At 40.7% G+C, this 18,034-nt stretch overlaps 1 protein-coding gene across 12 annotated transcripts in view; it reads left to right on the forward strand.

Moving 5' to 3' along the window:
• The first annotated feature begins 73 nt into the window (after nt 1-73).
• Nucleotides 74-18,034, forward strand: part of LOC144039799 (hormonally up-regulated neu tumor-associated kinase homolog) — a 77,242-nt gene continuing 59,281 nt past the window's right edge. For 10 of the 12 annotated variants that reach the window (XM_077553483.1, XM_077553475.1, XM_077553478.1 and 7 more), the window contains exons 1-2: nt 74-366; nt 1,660-1,722. The gene's annotated coding sequence lies outside the window, so the exon portion shown is untranslated. Of the gene's footprint in view, nt 453-1,659; nt 1,723-18,034 lie in introns of all 12 variants that reach the window. The other 2 variants (XM_077553486.1, XM_077553482.1) reach the window with 1 other exon arrangement.

Raw genomic sequence — 18,034 nt, forward strand, 5'->3', positions numbered from 1 at the left:
GTAATGTGGCAGCCATTTTACCCTCAAAGATAGATCTCTGACCAATGGCATTCTAATGTAGAGTATTTGGCTATTTAGTTGCTAAATCTCAAAATCTGATTGGCTAAAAACTATTTGCGCTCCAATCACACCTGTGTTGTGTCCTATCTTAATTAACCGATGTTATAGTTTAGACACCATAGCCATTTAATTACTTTAAAGATCAACGAAAGCTGATATTTTAAAAGGGAAATTAAAACTGACCTGGCAGGACCAAAAGTAGATTTTACGCTTGTGGATATTTTTATTCATGCAGTATTGCCGAATGGCTCCGCGATGACGTCAATCTAAGATGGCCGTCGAAGGGACATCAACGTTCCTAGCTAGGTAAACGACAACGGCTACACTCACAATTCCTTTTTTTTCTTTTAAATAGCTCAATTTTGTGCACTTACAAGTCTCTTTTATCCAAGGTAAATGATTTGCTCTTACATTATGCGCTTGGCAAACTTTGAGCCATAGACTTGACCAATTTTTCCTTCAAAAGAAAGTTTACTTGTTGGAGTAGTACTAGTAGTTAGGCAAGTCTACACTAACTAAACCAGTGCTGCTACAGAAAGTCCAAGGGTTTCCAAATCTTGTCATTAGTGTAAGTCAAGTCTTGTTATAAGTCGTCCCATTTGCATTTAGTTTGTCCAGTGCTAAGGGTGCTTGGGCAGTGTCTTCTTTTAGTCGATAGGTGGAGACAAAGTAACATAAATGGTGTGCTAAACAATTCCATCATGCTGTTGCTTATCGACTAGTGTAATTTGCAACCCTAGTTTGTGGCCTCAAAAATTGCTCTTTTCTTTGCGGGTCAAATTGATTCTAATAGTGCCTACCTAGCTTGTCCTCATCCACTTAATTGCTACCTTTTAAAGCTCTCTTCTTGCAAATGAAATATTCTAATTGAGTACATGTCTTCTCAACTTTGTGGTATAAAGCATTCATTTGTACTGTATATTCAATGTAAATGTAAACATACACTTAGAGCAACTCATCTTCATATGTGTATGCATGCATGAATGTATCAGTGATTCCATCCCAGTTGTGGACGGCGGTCCTGCTTTTTGAAGGCCGCAGTTTGTTTGGCTTCGCCCGCGCATCAAACTGTGAAAAGTGGATTTTATACTGACAACCTAAAAATACGGAGGCCGTGTTTGTTGTCGTAGTCTCCAGTTTCAACGCTTCCCTGCTATGATCCGTGAAACCCAAACCTCTGATGCGCGACGCCGGCCAAAAAAGACCAAGACGCCCGCAAAAAAAGCTGTTTTCACACACTAGGAGGACAGTGGTACATAAACTGCTGGGTTTTAAATCACAGTGGAACCCCTGAAAGGGTCAAGATGCCAAATTTTGATTTAATAAAAAATTAATAATTAACAGATGAGATCAGAAATATAGTGATGCATACAACTGTCTTTTATTTATATATATATATATATATATATATATATATATATATATATATATATATATATATATATATATATATATAAACTGAGAATATGACCTCATTCTGCTTGCTAAGGAAATTAAGATTCAAGACTTAAGAAGGCAAGTCAAGTAAAAAAACAAAAACAAATTGAAAATAATATGTTCTACCTATGCGGTTTCACTGATTGTTTTTATCCTTCTCAGGTGGCGGCCATTTTCCCACGTGCTGTCACTTGAAAATGTCACATGACCAAACCCAACAAACAGGTGAGCTATCAAAGGGTCGGAAATGTTGCTAGTAGGTTTTAGTGGGGCAAGAGCATTGCAGTGAATACTAATGGCACTAAACTATTTGTGGGTTTGACTCTATTTCACCCTTTAAAAGCACAAATTCCTACTTCCCTCCTGACGTTTATAAAAGTCACTTTAATAGTCAGGCCTGCCATGTGACGTAAGGATTTATGTCAAGCCAAAGAAGAAAAAAAAAAGGTGTCGATAAAAAGCTCGGTAAACTGAACCCTCTTTGAAAGTAGGCCTGAAAAGGGGCCTGGTTAGGGTCCCTCCCCCGCCACCGGAGACCGTGGCCACGTCGGGAAAAAGATTTGCCTCTAATGGCCTCCGAATCTGTTGACATCCTCGCCGCTCGCTCTCTCTCTCTCGCTTGCTTGCTTTTTCAGATGTAGCAATAAAGTCGGCCATGCTGGAGCGCCGCCACATCCCTGTGACGACCACAATCAAGCCCAGCGCAGCTTTATTGCGTCTCTTTATTTTCATATTGTCGAAAATCTCCGGGTCCCCCTCCCACGTCGTAAATCCTTTATTTTGACTCTGCTTCTTTTTGTTTTTGCTGAAATTTACGAGCGAAGGTGCTAAAACCCCGTGCGGAGTCAGCGTGCCCGCAAGTCAGTTTGCACTGGACGTTAGTATGAAAGGGGAAGAAAAGTCAACTTTAGTTTTCCTGTGTCCTCGTGTGATTTGCACCATAAAATGGCTCGCGTAACTATTTAGGTTTGAAACTGTATACATAAAAGATATGTGAGTGTCCCTTTGCGAGATTAATAAAATGCTATTAACCCAAGTGAAATATAAGATGGCGACATTCTGTCTCTAAACCGTAATTTGCTACCTGTCCATTTCTTGTTACAAAATTATGTAAGTACAACAATATTTTGACTTACAAGTGTCCAAACTTAACAAGCGTTTTGAGCCCTTATTTATTTATTTTGATTTGTATTGTGAGCAAATTTTAAATCACGCTTCAGATACACTGTCACTTATTGAAGTGGAACCAAGTTTTGATCCCAATAGGGCTTTTGACACAGAACCAGGTTTTTCCTTAAAATTGCAAAAAAAAATTAACTGCAATTTTCTATTTTTCTAGTTTGTAGTTCATGATCGTAAAACGGCCAGAAGAGAGCGGCCGATACCTTGTATTGGTACTCACCCATGGCATCCCTTTAGTTAATTGATTTTTTTTCCCCCTCCACCCCACGACAACTTCTCTTTCACTCTCTCTCTTTCTCTTTCTCTCTCTCTCTCTCTCAACGTGCATAAACATCTGGGCACAGCTGAACCTGTTGTAAAGACCTCATAAAGACTCCACATCTGTTTATTGCGACGCCCGCCTGTGGATTCGCCAACATGGACAACCACCCACATGAATGTGCACCCATTTACAAAGTTGCATTTTTTTTGTTTTTTGATGGCACATACACTACAGGTGTTGGGTTTTTTGGAGAAATTAAAATGCAATGTCAGGACCTGAGCTATTTCAGGTTACAGTAAATTGATGTTTTGGAAACCCTTACACGTATTGTTATTAATCTTGGTAGCTTTTCTATTCAAATGTGATATTTAGGAGTCATTTCTTCTTTTTCCAGGAATGACTGTCAAAATGTTACCCACGTCATCATTGCCATTTGGGCCAAGTCCCCCAAACCATAATTTTTAGGAAACCCCCTAAAAAAGGACATCTGTTCAGCCATTAACTTTGCAATGTCAAAGAGCGTGCAATCCATTTTCAACACTTTAAATTGGTTAATAAATTGTAAAAAAAAAAATATATATATAAACATATACTGTATAAAAAAAAACATTTTTAGACCCACATGAAACTGACCAATTGCATAGATTTGTGAACAAATATGAAAATGACCACATTTGGATAATGGTTTCCCGCTGGAAATGGTGATTTGCTAAAAGTTTTATTGGATCCTCCTGTTGTTTGTTGCATAGATCAGTCGACCATTTCGGTCCCGCTGCGAATCGGGAAAATCTGCATTGACACACTACTACTTTTCGACTCGATTAGTCAGGGCCGCGTATGAAGCTCCTTGCCCTCATGCCAACATAGTTCCCAAAGCAGTACTTTTATATTAGACAGGGCTTTGAGAGTAGCTAATTTGCCGTAGCGATCATGCAGGAGAAAAACATATTTTTAATGTAGCTCTTTTTTTCCATTTTTTTTCAGTTATGACGTAATTTGTCAATAGAGTTAATGTAAACAATAAAATCAAAACAAAAATTGAGTACACCCCAAGGTGAAAATGTCCACCAGAATGTCAGTAATTTCTATTTTGTTATGTGGACAGGTGCATAAGTTGTGCATCATTTGCTTTAACAACCTCTTCGTCACGTGCCCCTTTTGTCCTCTTGCTTTTTCCTCGATAGTTCCCCCTTTGTTGCCACTCTTTTTTTTTCTTTTTCTTTTTTTCATCCTCGGGCCTACTCGGCTGTTCGGGCCTCCACTAAAACTTCAAAGGCGGTGTTTACTACTGTAACTGGAGCTAGTCTGCACTGCAGCTCGCACTAATGAGTGCACGGACCACATAGCGCACACAGCGAGCAACACATGTTCCCCTCATGCAGGCAGGGCAGGCAGGCAGGGAGCATTCCCGACCGACACCATCACCGCCATGTCGGAGAGCCAAAGATCCATCACAGATTAACAACCTTTCAGCGCCAGGCTTTGTTGTCTCCATCCTCGCCGATGAAGATCTCGGCTTCCCGTGTTTACATCTTTGTCGGTGTCGATGTGTGCCAATTATCCCGTGTTAACCCACATTTCAAAACAAAAGCTTCAACAGGCGTAGTGGTAAAGAAAAGGGGTTGTGACTGTGGGAAGTAGAAATTCTTGATTTTTCAGGTGGACTTAAATCCTTTTTTCTAATGACAGTTTCTGATGAAAACAGTTATTTGTACTTTCTAGTCCTTATGTTGTCAGATTAGGCTTGTCGTTTTTTAGCGATTGAGATCTCGGGCTCTGACAAGGCGGAAGGGAGATTTTGTTATGGAATAAAGGTTGAGCTTTTTGGCCATATATCCAGATGGTGTATTTGGCACAAATGCAAAATTACTCATCACCAAAACACTATCTACAACGAAGCACGGGGCAGCAGCATCATTTGCGCCTTTTTTTTTCTGCTATGAAGCAAAAATGTCAGAAAAGGCCTACTAGAACGTATTTGGGGTGAATCAGAGGCCCTTAAATGTTTTAAGTGTCTTAAAAGGTGACACTTGTGTTTATTTTTACTTCTCTCTCAAAAAGATCTTTAGAGAATTAATTTACAGATTATAGGAAACATTAACTCATTCACTGCCATCGACGGCTATAGACGTCAAAAATTCATTTGAACTACTGTATTTCCATTGACGTCTATAGCCGTCGATGGCAGTGAATGAGTTAATAGTGGATTTTTTTTGGTTTACATTGGTCTGATTTAATTTATTTTTTGCATTAGAACAATGGTATATTGACTTTCAAATTTACTGTATAATAGTAAAATTGCTTACATTTTATCTTTTTTTTCTTCAGAAAAGTAAATACTGTACTGTAATTTGAAGGCACGGGCCGAAGTTTGTCTATTGTTTGTAAACGCAACGTTCAAAACTGAGGAAGCAGCCAAGCAGGAACGCGCGTGAAAGCAGCCCACCAATCAGGAGCGGGCATTCGCAGAGCAAAATTTGCATATGCCACTGATAGTCGCTTGATAGTCGCTTGCCTCCGTGACGTGGCGGGAAGGAAAACGTCGAGTCTCCACCCAGAAACGTCCCTCACAGACCAAAACAAAACCTTTGGACCGTACCTTTTAAAAAAAAAATTTAAAATATAAATAAAAAGAAGGAAAAAAATTTTCAACAAATAATGCATGACAGTAGAGAATGTAAATACTCGGTGGTCCGAGATAAACAATAAAGCGGGCTATACGTGGCTACACTTTGCTTAGCCATGTTTTGGCATCCGTAGCACACGTTTCATCATCCCGCAAACGATTGTGTTGAACGCTCGCATGGAATCAAGCCTCGGGGGAAGCCTGCGTTACCAGCGCAATCGTAAATGGCATCCCTTCTATAACAAATTAGAATTTAATCATGTTTGCCGAGTCTTTCCGGGGGTCTCGCGGTTTGACCTTTCTCCATGCTGTGTCCTCGGACGGCTGACATTCTTCCGTAAACACAAAAACAAACACGGCGAAGCCTGGGATTAGACGTCTGGAATGGAATTATTTAGGCTGGGTCAAACTTGAGCTGTGTGTGTGTGACTTGCTTCATTTGTTCATTATTATTCTTCACATAATTTGCCATTTTTGAGAGATTTGCTGTGCTCAAGATCTAAGCAGAACTTGAACGTGTTTTCACCTCGGTGTACTGTAGGCGGTTTGTTAGGTGCCATTGTTTTTAAAATTCCGCTCCTAAAGCCAGTCTCACTTGGCAACATGGAATATGGTAGCATATATCCTATCATAAGCAAATTTTGCCCTCAAAGCCAGTTTCACTTAGACATGCTTTCAAATGTTATGTTGCTATCATGAGTGGAGGTAAGAAAAAAAAACAACCCCCAAGAATACATAGCAAGTTGGCCATTTTGCTTTGAACCGGCCTCAGTTTCCTTCAACAAAAGTAATATTTTTAAAATAAACCCCTAAATCTATTTTCACATTTTCTTTCATACCAGTTTTAATTTGGTGTACTAAATTGAATGTGCCAATAAGCTTGTCTGTCATGAGTAGTTCCACAAATAAGTGCCAAGAAGCCATTCCTGAAAAGAAAACACATGGGAAGTCTGCCATTTGGATATAAAGCATCATTTTAAGGGTCAGTTTCCAGCAGTCGTTGAAAAACTAAATGTTTTTTTTTTTTAAATTCAGTCCCCAAAGCCAGTTTCACTTGACAGTGAACTCTTGCAGACATGTTGATCGTGAGTAAACCCCTAAAAAAAAAAACCTCCGAAAGCCATTCCAGGAAGTCGGCCATTTTGGTTTGAAGTGGACATTTTAGGATAAATATACTGTCGTTTTCTTCAAATTCACTCAAGTCCCTCGGTACGCCGAAATGTGTCGTATATCAACATGTAACAAAAATAATAATAATTTTTCAAGTTGTGCTTAAACCAAAACAATGCACTTGAAAACAAATAGCGTTCATTGTTTCTGTTGTATTATTGCCATTTAAGTCTCGTCAACAACTTCCTGAAGGCAGACTCGCTGGCCCAGAAATCCAAAACTCGGAGCGTTTATTATTACCCGCTCGCAGCCGACTTGCCTTGAGGGGGAGACTCCGCAGCAGTGACCCCTGGCCCCCCCGCCACTCAAGAGGGCCCCCTCCACGCCGCCTTCCCGCTCTCCTCTTCTCGCTCGGCGTTTGCGGTCCGGCCGGAGAATGTTGAAAGGAGAACAAACCGTCTTCAAGGGAACAATATCCGAGTTTGCGTTCCGGGAAGGTCGCTGAGGCAATATTCTTTTATTGCGGCCCAGCGGCGAAGCAAACAAACCCTCGTGGCTTTTGTCCCGCCAAGAACCGATCCCAGCCCATCAAAGTGGACACTCCCCGGAAAGTTTGTCACCTGGCGTCCTTTCCCTCCGTTTCTTCTCACCGTTCCAAGCTTTCCACCCCCCCCGCCCACCCCCCCTCGGTGGGACTTCTCCCGCCGTCTCCACCTGAGGGCAGAGCACCTGCACGGCTCGCTATGACGACCATCTGTCTATCAAACCCTTAAGAACCTGTTCTAGGACACACACAAAAAGGTGCCCAGTGGACTGGGGTCAAAGTTTAAAGCAGATCATTTCCTGTCCAGACGCACGAGGGCTCGCCCCCATTCCCCCTACCACCCGTTTGCACAATTCCTGCTTTCAACACGTTTGGAGATATCGTTCTCATGGGATTGATGCTGTTTTCTCGAACCTCCGCCTAGGCCTAGTATTAAACAAAAAAGTTTGTTTGTTCAGTTGTTTATGTTAGCATGTTGCGTTGTGGTTCATACAGTAGAAGGTGATGTTTTAAAATTTGAGAAATTACGACGACAAGGGGGGAGATATGTTCTTAATGCCTGTTTGTTTGTTTTTTGTTGTAGTTCCAAGACTAACCTATAAGAGGCAGCATTGTGCCACATAACATTCCAAGCTAGACCCAAACCCTAATTTGGGTCGTCGTGGACAAACTGTGACGTACTAATAAACAAAAGGGTACTGAAAAGTTAGCAATCTAGATCAGGTGTTTTTGGGCTTCTTTACCATTGAAATGTTCCAAACTAAAGCAAGCTCTACTGAACCTTATATCGGAATGTAATCCATATAAAAATTTAACACTTTATCTGTGTGCTGCCACTACTCAAAATCGGCTGCATCAGGACCGGACGATTTTCTTGCATTTTATGCAAAATCAGTGATTGGCTGTAATTTCTTAATTTGCCCGATTGATCAATGACGTCATTGATCGGCTCCACAAAATAAGACATTACATTATATTTTCAATGGTTATCTGTGTTTGTTTTTTTTTAAATATATATTTTTTAACTCCCCCATGCATTTGAATTATATGTGGGTTTTCGCCGGGCCAGTCCCTACCGTGAATGTAGAGTAAATAAAAGTTGTTAAACTCATTCACTCCCAGCAATTTTCACGGAAGCAACCCCCTTTGCTCCCGGCTGTTTTATTGGATTTTGACTGATTTTTGCAAGGCCCACAGAATATAGTTCTATTGCAATAAAAACATGAAACTTAACCAAAAGAAAGCTTAGTCTCTTCTTTCATCAGCAAAATCTCTTTCCGTTTTGTAGCAATTAACATTACAATATAGCCAAGTTTCATCATTATTCACAAATCTGTTTTAAACAGTGGGGAAAGAGCTTTTTGCAACATGGTCCTGGTCGATTTCTTATACTCTGCTGCCACCTGCTGGCCGTTTTTGTAATAACTACCATTGCTACAAGCATTCTGTTCAGTTCAGAGGCTGCATCAAAGATAAATGACTCCATCTTCTGATGGATTCGCTTATCTTTTCTTTTCTTTTTTAACTCACTGATCAATAATCATCCGACAAATCCTCATTGTGTAAAGCCTAGTGGAAATTCAGGGTTAGTGCTAAACTGGTTTCATAAAGCCAGTTTGTGTGCCACAAGAAGGGTATTTTTTGATGGCTCACTCAAATGACAAAGCAAAAAAATTTTTTACAATGTGTTGTGATAATCGTTTTTTTTTGGGCGCAACCCCACCAGCTTTCAAGATTTATATATCCAACGCTCCAAATGGCTCTACTCAAACTATCTTATGTTACATTTAATTAGCGGCAAAACTGTCACTCGGGTCGTTATGCTCCAAATCAGTTGATGTACGAGCAGAAAAAAAACAAACATGTTTTAATAAGTCTTGGCGAAACACGCTCTGGTTTTGTGCCGGCATGTGCTGGCCATCAGGCAGTTTGTACACCGACACTCTTTAAGTCCTTCGCAAGGTGCCATCAGGATTTCTGCCCTGGGACCATCTGCGGTGCAGCACTAATAGTCGTCAGTGCGTGGAGATTAATGTGAACTCTTATTGGCGTAATGATGCAGCGCGCGCGCGCCATGGTGGCTTCAGCCTCTAATTTGTGCATGCGTTTGCGGAAAGAAACACATGATTTTAATTGACATGTTTTGTACGCATGTGTATGAAACCCCAAAATGTAGCAGCTCTCAAGTCAATATGAGAAGGAAAAAAAGGGCATCGTATTACCATATTGGGATTTATAGGTTTTTCTTTAAAATGATCTGTCATTTTTGAGGAGGAATTTTATGTACTAGTGGTATCGGTATTTAGTATTGGTCACTACTCAAGAGTTAAGTATCGTATCAGTCTGAAAAAAAGTGGTATCGAACATCCCTAAGAAAAATAAGATGACCCACAATTTTGATGTCATTTAAAGGGGGAAAAAACAGTTTTCCTATATAAATGTAAAAACAAACAAGTGCCAAATGTATTTTTCAATGAAATAGTTTTTTTGTATAACTTCTGCTTGTACTTGCATGGCAATTAATAATGGTAGAATTGTGTGTGTGGTGGGGGGGGGGGGCATTACCTGTAAGTATTTATTACTATGTATTATTCAACGTATTTAAAGGTAATAAGTCCTAACTCTATTTAAAGGTATTAAGCAGAATTTTATCGTAACATTTACATGAATTAATTTAACTGTATAGGTTTTTTTTGTGCGTTTTGTTTGTGATATAATATTCAATGGCAATTACATTAATCATATTGACCATTATGGTGTAGTTTTATAACTTTCGAAATCTGTATAAGAAAGCAACCATGGAATATCATTTTATTGTAGCAAATATATGCAAAATGTCTTAAACACTTTTTCATATAACCAGTATAAGGTTTAGGTTTTCACAAAATGTAATCCGGTTTCCACTATAAAACGCATAAAAGTGCAAAACTATGCAAAAACGTTCCCTTTAGTCGTTAAAGGCCGTTCATATTGAGGCCGTAGCGTTAGCATAGTTGAATTCGACTCTCGGGTGCGGAGGCCGAATAAATATGAAAAAAAAAATTTTTAAACCCCTTCACAACCATGCGCGCTTGTGTGTAAAAGTGATTGACAGCTGAGCGGTCGCTGGGGCAGTTGTGGGAAGAGGACGACCTCGCTGCTTTTTCATCCCTGAGGGGAACTTGTGTGTTGCGAATCTAAACAAAATAATCAGGAACATTGGGATGTGCTTCCAGACACGAAAACATCCCACATTCCACTCTCTACCGCTCACCTAGTGGCAAGATCAAAATGACCCCCCAATCCCATCCTATACTTTCTTTTTATTTGTGGAACTACTGAGTGGGAAAACCCAAGGTCAGGAGTGAGGACGTTTATGGGAAATGTGTCATACTTGTGCAGTAATGATGTCATGCTCTGACTAGATAATATTACCAAGGGAGGCAGCGTTAACCATTACCGTCTTTGTCTTATATCGTAATCATCGTATTCTTTTAAAAACGAAGCTTTCGTGTTACCATGGGGACAGTAGTCATTCCTGTGTGAGGGTCAACAATGCCATCATTGTGAAGTGACACTGCTACAGAAAGTGGAACGCAATGAAATCACACGTTAATTAAGTCCGGAGAAGAGATACAATCCGAAAGATGCGATTGGATCTCAGATATGATTGAAAACTGTACTTCTTCCTCTATATACGGCCGTTAAGTTCTCGATAACGTAAAGAACCGATTTATTTTTTCTTACCATGTCGGCTGTCAGAGCTGTGTACGTGGGCTGTTGGAACACAAAACATGGCCGTGTTAAAGTGCTCTTAAGGTCATGCTTTTGTATTTCTAACACTTAACAATTAATTAAAAAGCGTCTTCTTTTTTTTGTGACTGTATTTATTTTACAAACACTTAAAATTAAACCTGTGAGTAGTTTTAGTCTATTTAGTTTTATAGCAGTAATGTACATTAAAGGGGAAGTCAAGCCCCAAAAAATTTTGGGACAATAATATTTTCTATGCAGCCCCACTAAGTCTAAATATGGTATTATGATTAATATTGTGTTAGTGGAATATGAGTTAAGCAGCCAAATCCAGCCGTTTTTATCCATCTCGGGGGCGGCCATTTTGCCACTTGCTGTCGACTGAAGATGACATCGATGTTGCTCAGGTAACAGGGTAACAACCAATCACAGCACAGCTTCAGAAAACAAGTGAGCTGTGATTGGTCATTGCCTGAGCCCTGAGCGTCTGTGATGTCATCTTCAGTCGACAGCAAGTGGCAAAATGACCGCCCCCTGAGATGGATAAAAACGTCTGGATTTTGCTTCATAACTCACATTCCAAAAATGTAATATTAATCAGAATGTCATGTTTAGACTAATGAGGTAACATATGACATAATATTGTCAAGAAATGTTTATGGTTGACTTTTACTTTAAAATATGGTTTAATGGTTAGTTTTGCATGATCTCTATATATAGCGAAAGTTGTTTGAATTTAGAAACAACTTCCAGTGTCAAGGAACAGATTGCCTTCAACTTTGGAGGTTCCGCTGTGTTTACACTACAAAAAAGCAAACGCTACGCAGCAGTGAGATCTTTCACAACATCAACTCGATTAAATGCTAACGTTCCAAAACCACGGTCTTATTTTTGGCCATGGCACAGGTCAGTATCGCTGCAGGGGAGCGCGGGCTCGCCGCCATCTGGCGTTCAAGGTGTCTCCCAAATGTCGGGAGGTGTGAATCCGCCTGGGCCGAGGTTTCTTGCCCGGGCCACGGATCAATAAAGTTAACTGAAAACATTCACGCGCTGCCATCTGAAATCAACCATTTCATGACTCGTTGTTCCTGTAAAAGTTGGAAAAGGCCCCCACTTGGATTTATTAGAAAATAGAGGACGGAGACGTGGGCTGGAATTCCAGAGTGGGACAATTGGGTTTCTGTTTGGATGCGTTTCTGGCTAAAAGGCGCTACGCCGTGCATACCAGTAACGTGCACAAACGCGAAAATAGATTCTTATTGGCGGTCACATTCAGCTTGACTGGAACGTACCAAAATGGAGGATCCTCAGTTTACAACGATCCTGACACGTTTTGAGGATACAACTCTTAAGGATATGTGGACACACAAGCTACTGTTTTTCATTTGTTGTATATTCATGGCCCATTACGTGTTTTTCATACAATCGTTTACTGTAATTACGGCTTAGCATCTTTTAAGCAATTGTATCACCGATCATTTTTCCAATCCAGCGAGTTAGATGGAGGTGCTCGAGTTCAAGTTGCAAGTCAGCGCTGGGAATGTCCCTCCCGTGAGCCCCCCCCCACCCCCCAGGAATAATTAATTAGTTTAGCGTCCTTAACCACTATCCGTGCGTGTGACACGGGTCATAAAGGCGATTTGTTCAGCCATGTCGCTCTGTTTGCATGATGACTGCTTTACGCTGATGGACTGTTACATTCACTCCTGTCAGGCGCTCCCGCAGGGCCACACAGGAAAAAGGAAGGAAGAACCGTCCACCCCCCCTCCCCATCCATTTTTTTAACAGCCGTCTCTCACTGTGGCAGTTTACCTTAGCTGCCGTTACGAGATAAATCCCCCTCCGACAGCTGCCCGACTTTCACGAGACTGTTACCTGCGTTCGCCATTTTACGGCAAAATCCTGCACATTAACAAGCGCGCATGGAAGGAATTAGCCCGGATGCCACGCTTGGTGGGGGGTGACGAAGGGGGGGTTTCTTTGTCGTCAGGTGTGACGTTAAGGGGGCCAATCTACCAGTAGTCGGAAATAATAAATAGTACTTTTGCTGTACTTTTGCTGTAATTTATTCACATTCTTAGTATTTATTTTCTGATGACTTTTTACTTTTACTACCTGCGTTTGAAAACATAGTAATACACTTTAACGGGTTTTTTTAATTTATTTTTTAGCCTATGCTAATGATGACTATGTTAAAAGAGGAGGTTAAGTTTACTTTGGTTGAGATCTTGGGGTTTTAAAAAGTGGGGAAAAAATAGCAGTGATATGGAAGAAAGTGAACTTGATAGCAACAAATTCTGAGAAGGGATATTTTCTCCATCTATGGCCTTATTTTAAGCAATTGTTAGATTTTTGCCTGCTTTATATTGATTAATGGCTCATTTTGTGCCAGCCTAAAAACCACAAGCTTCTGGCGTTCAAAATTTTTGTCTAATCTGGAAGAAAAAAAACACATACAATGTCTTTTTCTCAATTGTTTGCATTAGCTAGCTAGCATTTTTTTGTTAGTCAGCTCACAATGCTAGCAAAGCTTTGCGAGCATGTTGTGTCGATAGCTAGCATGAAAGTTGTTCCAACATGAGCTAGCTCTTAAACAGCATCATGCGACATGTAGCATGATTTTCCTTTTTTCTTAGTATGAGCATAATGTTAATAAAAAGATGGATAATATTTTGTGGGCAGATAATTTCAAAGTCAATTGAGCGTAAGTAGAGTGCGAGTTGAGTAGTTTTTCTCACCTCTGCAATCCAGCGCACGCTTCCGGACATATGTGGCGACCGGCACTGACGGACAACCAAAGCGGGTCAGCAAAGACACCGGGATTACGAGCAGGAAGGAGGGCTTTGGCGTCAACATGTGCGAGGCGCTCGCTGGTGTTTGCGAGCGTGCGCGCCAGCTCGTCTGTTTACGCTGCTAATGGCGGTTTAATTTGATAAGCGGTTGGCGGATTTGTCGGCGCTCGGCTGGGACGGAGGCAGCCCGGGTTCTGTATATTTTGGGTAAACACAGAGAAATTCATTCCAGGTTTCCTTCCTGCGACTCTCGGTCTCTCGCTGGCCTGTGTTTGTGTGTGCGTGTGTACTTTGTCAGGGTGCGTTGCTGTGCAAGTATTTTTCCTTAAAGGAGAACTAATGGAATAGATGGCAGGTATCAAACTGAAGGCCCGGGGGGGCAGAATCCGACCAACCGAGTGTGACTTTGAGACGGACATATTCCTCCGCTGGCCAGCAAGCTCGTTTGTAACCTTGCAATGGTGTATGGATAATAGTCATAAACAGAGGACCGCCTCTATAATGAATGAATTGGAACTAGTGATAGACTGATATGTTTTTTTCAAGGCCGATACCAATTATTAGTAGTCAAGGCAAGAGATAACCAATATTTCAAGCTGATATTCATTTTCAGTAAAAGAGAAAATATTAGCTTTAAAAAAAAAAAAAAAAAAAATGAATTTTTAAACAAAGCTGTCAATTGTTTATAACAATTGCAGGGAGCTTCCAGGGTCATCATGTGTCTTTAAGCTAAATTAAAAACTAAGCTAGTAATTAGTTCCCTAAAGTTTTCTTCTGTAAATTAAGTTTTACAAAATTTCAACATAATTTCTTAATTCATTTTATTCAAAAATGAATAAAAAGTCTAGTAAGTTCCCAGTCTCAGCAACATTTTTTTTATAAAGTGGAAATTATAAATCCATAAATTAAAGTTCCCTGTATCCTACTGAGTGGCAAATGCATGCGAATGTAATTTAATTTAATTCTAATTTGGGGTTTTCGTCAGGCTTCGTAAAAGGTTTCAAAAGATCTTCGCAGACAGTGAAAAATTGTCTGGATATGTTCAAAATGTCTTTACGACAAGTAAAAACTCTCTGTGAACATCTTACAAATCCTGATGAAAACCCTAAATGTGCTACGTTCGCAAGCATTCACCGCTCAGTGAGATGCCAGCTTTATCGGCTTTCAGATTCGTAAAAAGACCGATGCCGATATTTTTCAAAATGCCAAATATCGGCTCTATCCCTAATTGAAACCTGTGAGAGGTGCTTGCACCATCTCCATGCGGACCTTGCCTGGCTTCAGAGGGTGTCCGAGGTGAGGCCTTTTAATGTAGTCACAACAGAGAGTTTCGGAGCCAAAGGAAGCAGCCCCCGCCATCCCCAAACAGGATGGGAGGATGAGACCACACGCACAGAGTTGTGTGTTCTATACATGTATCTACATATGGATCAAATGCATACACCATGTTCCGCTCCATTGCATTGCGCCACCTATTCTGATGATTTCTGCTTGACCCTGATGTGTTTCTCTACCCCCCCCCCCCCCACACACACACACACACACGCACACACGCACGTCTTCACACAGTTCTTGTCGGTACAAAGCACCACATTCCCAGAGGAAGCCTCTCCATGAATGGCTCCACTGTTTTTCCCTCTAATCTTTTTTATTCCTCCTCTTCCTCCTCCTGCCGCTGACAAGGAAGTGGAGCCCGATAGGCGTTATCAGCGAAGATAGCCCTGTGCAATTACTCATGACACATTACACATAATAGTACAACAAGCGACTCTTTTATTTGCCCTTGCATGTGCTTCATATTTTATATTCAAGTGCAATTAGCAGATTTTATCTTTTTACAGCTGTTTGGAAATGATTTTGTGGAGAACTGCTTGCACAAAATTTTATGATCTGTGACGTGACACCCCGTTGGTCTTTAAACAAAAATGATGCTATGCTTTAAAGTCATACAGTTCATATATATATATATATATATATATATATATATATATATATATATATATATATATATATATAGCCCTGGACCAATGAGGTGTAGCGCTTTCACCCGCCCCCAAAGCTTCAATGCAGCTTTGCTTACCTTTTGGCTGCGATGTAATGTTTCAGACTGTGTAGTCTGGTGGCCATTACTTGAAAATGGCTCTGAATCTTGGCCCAGCCTAGTTCTAAGTCATGAGTGGAGGAAGTCAGTACTGGGGTGGTTTTACGAACTGTATTTACAGTAAATAAATAAAAAATAGGCAGACAACTCTTTATATACATAATGCACAATAAAAAGTCATTCTTGCATAATAATTTTATGGATATTAATTTAAATTTAAAGTTGAACAAGTTTGATGAAAATGAAGCCTAAACTCCAATATGAATTCTCCCTTCCAAGTATATCACAGGCAGGTTCAACATAAGCCATCGTTTGTGTCATTTGGGGTGTGTGTGTGTTTGTGATGTTATTGCAGGTGTTTGGTAAGGGAAAGTGTGTGTGAATCAGCTGGGGGTGCCATCCTTCATCACCTTGCGTGTGTGTGCGAGATCAAGAATATTCCTGCCTAGGAAGTGAAAGCAGCCTGGCCGAGATCCGCAGCCACACTGCGATGCTTTGATATATTATATCTGGAAGCAGAGGGGGACAGGAGGTACACCAGCAGTGTGCGTAAATGTGTGTGTGCATGTGGCAGTGTATATGTGTGTGGCGGCGGAGGTAGCACAAGTGTGTAAACACTCCCCACTGGCCAACACCGGCACCTTCATACTGTGAAGCGTCAGGACATCCTGCACAATAGAGATAAAGTTGATAAAAGTTGGATTGAATATATTTGTTCCAGATGTAAACGTGTTTCTTTATCGTTGGTGTCAAACTGTTTGGATGAAAGCAGCAATATGTAGTAGTTTGACTTTCATATAAGAGCAAAAGGATGTTATATTGGTGGTTTTGTGTTACAGGCAAAGGCGGGTAAATGGACAGATTTGCGTCACCGTTGTGAATTTTGCCGGATTACTCGTGACATTTTCTATCAAAGATTCCTCGCTGTCGTTTAAGCGCCGTAAGCATTCGCTTATGTTAGCCCCTTTCACACTGCCCATCAAAGTAGGCTTAGACCGAGTTCAGTGTGTGAAGTTTAACACCTGATGCTCACCTTTCCAGGGCTGGCTGATAAGGCTTTAAATTGAAGAGCTCAGATTTTTTTCATTCAATTTTTTTTTTTATTATCCCCCCAATATTCATTTGTTTTATTTCTCCTGATACAAGACAACATTTATGAATCCACTTCCGTAAATAAATCAGCCGTTTTATAATAATAATAATTTATTTACTTATTACTCAATAAAAATGATTAATCACTACTATTCGAATGGGCGATGTTGGGTTCTGTTATGGTTGTGATGTAGCAATGCTCAGGGGAATAATTCGTTCTTATTAAGAATGACCAGATTGGATCATAACTAGGGATGGGAGAGTACTGATACCAGGTATAGGTATCAGGCCGATATATGGCCTTATGTAAAAGTACCAGTACTTTCGACGGGCAGCGATATCAATATCATTTTAAGATCAGGGCCTAGAAATTAGAAGAATAGAAAGTTGTCATTAATTAAATGGAATTTTAAGAAATAGGGTTAGGGGTTAGGGTTAGGGTTAGTCTGGGTCTGTCTTTAAAATTATCTGACATTTTTTTTTTTAGTGGGGAAATTTTATGTATCAAAAGTGTTAGTGGTATTGTTACTTGGTATCGGTATCTGCCTACTCAATACTGAAAAAAGTGGTATAGAACACCCCTAATCCTAATGATTTTTTTTTTTTTTTAGTCCCGCTTAGCTTCATAATCCAAAACCGGTTTGATGAACCATCTCTTAAAGCCACATCTTCCCATTTTCTGGATTGCAAATTTTTCAGCACATCCATGTATATAATTTTTTTTTTAAGTTGTTTCTTTTCCCTTCCTTTTATTGAAGCTCATGACGAAAGCGTGCAGCAATATGAGATTTTATTTGACACGCCACCTGGCTGGCCACATCATAATAACCCGGGAGGCCTCCGCCGAGCGGGGCGCAGCGAGATGGCTTTCGCAGCGTTTCGGCTTGAGCGGCACACCCCGCCTGCGGACCAGCGAGTGGTGAAGGGTGCACCACGGTCCACTGCGCCCACAAAATCACCGCAGTCAGCACGTCTGCGTGCGCGAGGGAGCGCCGTCGAGAGCGAGGAAAAGAAAAGCCTCTGCTTACCAGAGCAACAATGAAACGTCTTTTTATTTTCTTAACCTCGCGGACCTTCAGCTGAGCTGGACCCGAGC

The sequence above is a fragment of the Vanacampus margaritifer genome, chromosome 19 (assembly GCF_051991255.1).
Source record: "Vanacampus margaritifer isolate UIUO_Vmar chromosome 19, RoL_Vmar_1.0, whole genome shotgun sequence".
NCBI lineage: Eukaryota > Metazoa > Chordata > Actinopteri > Syngnathiformes > Syngnathidae > Vanacampus > Vanacampus margaritifer.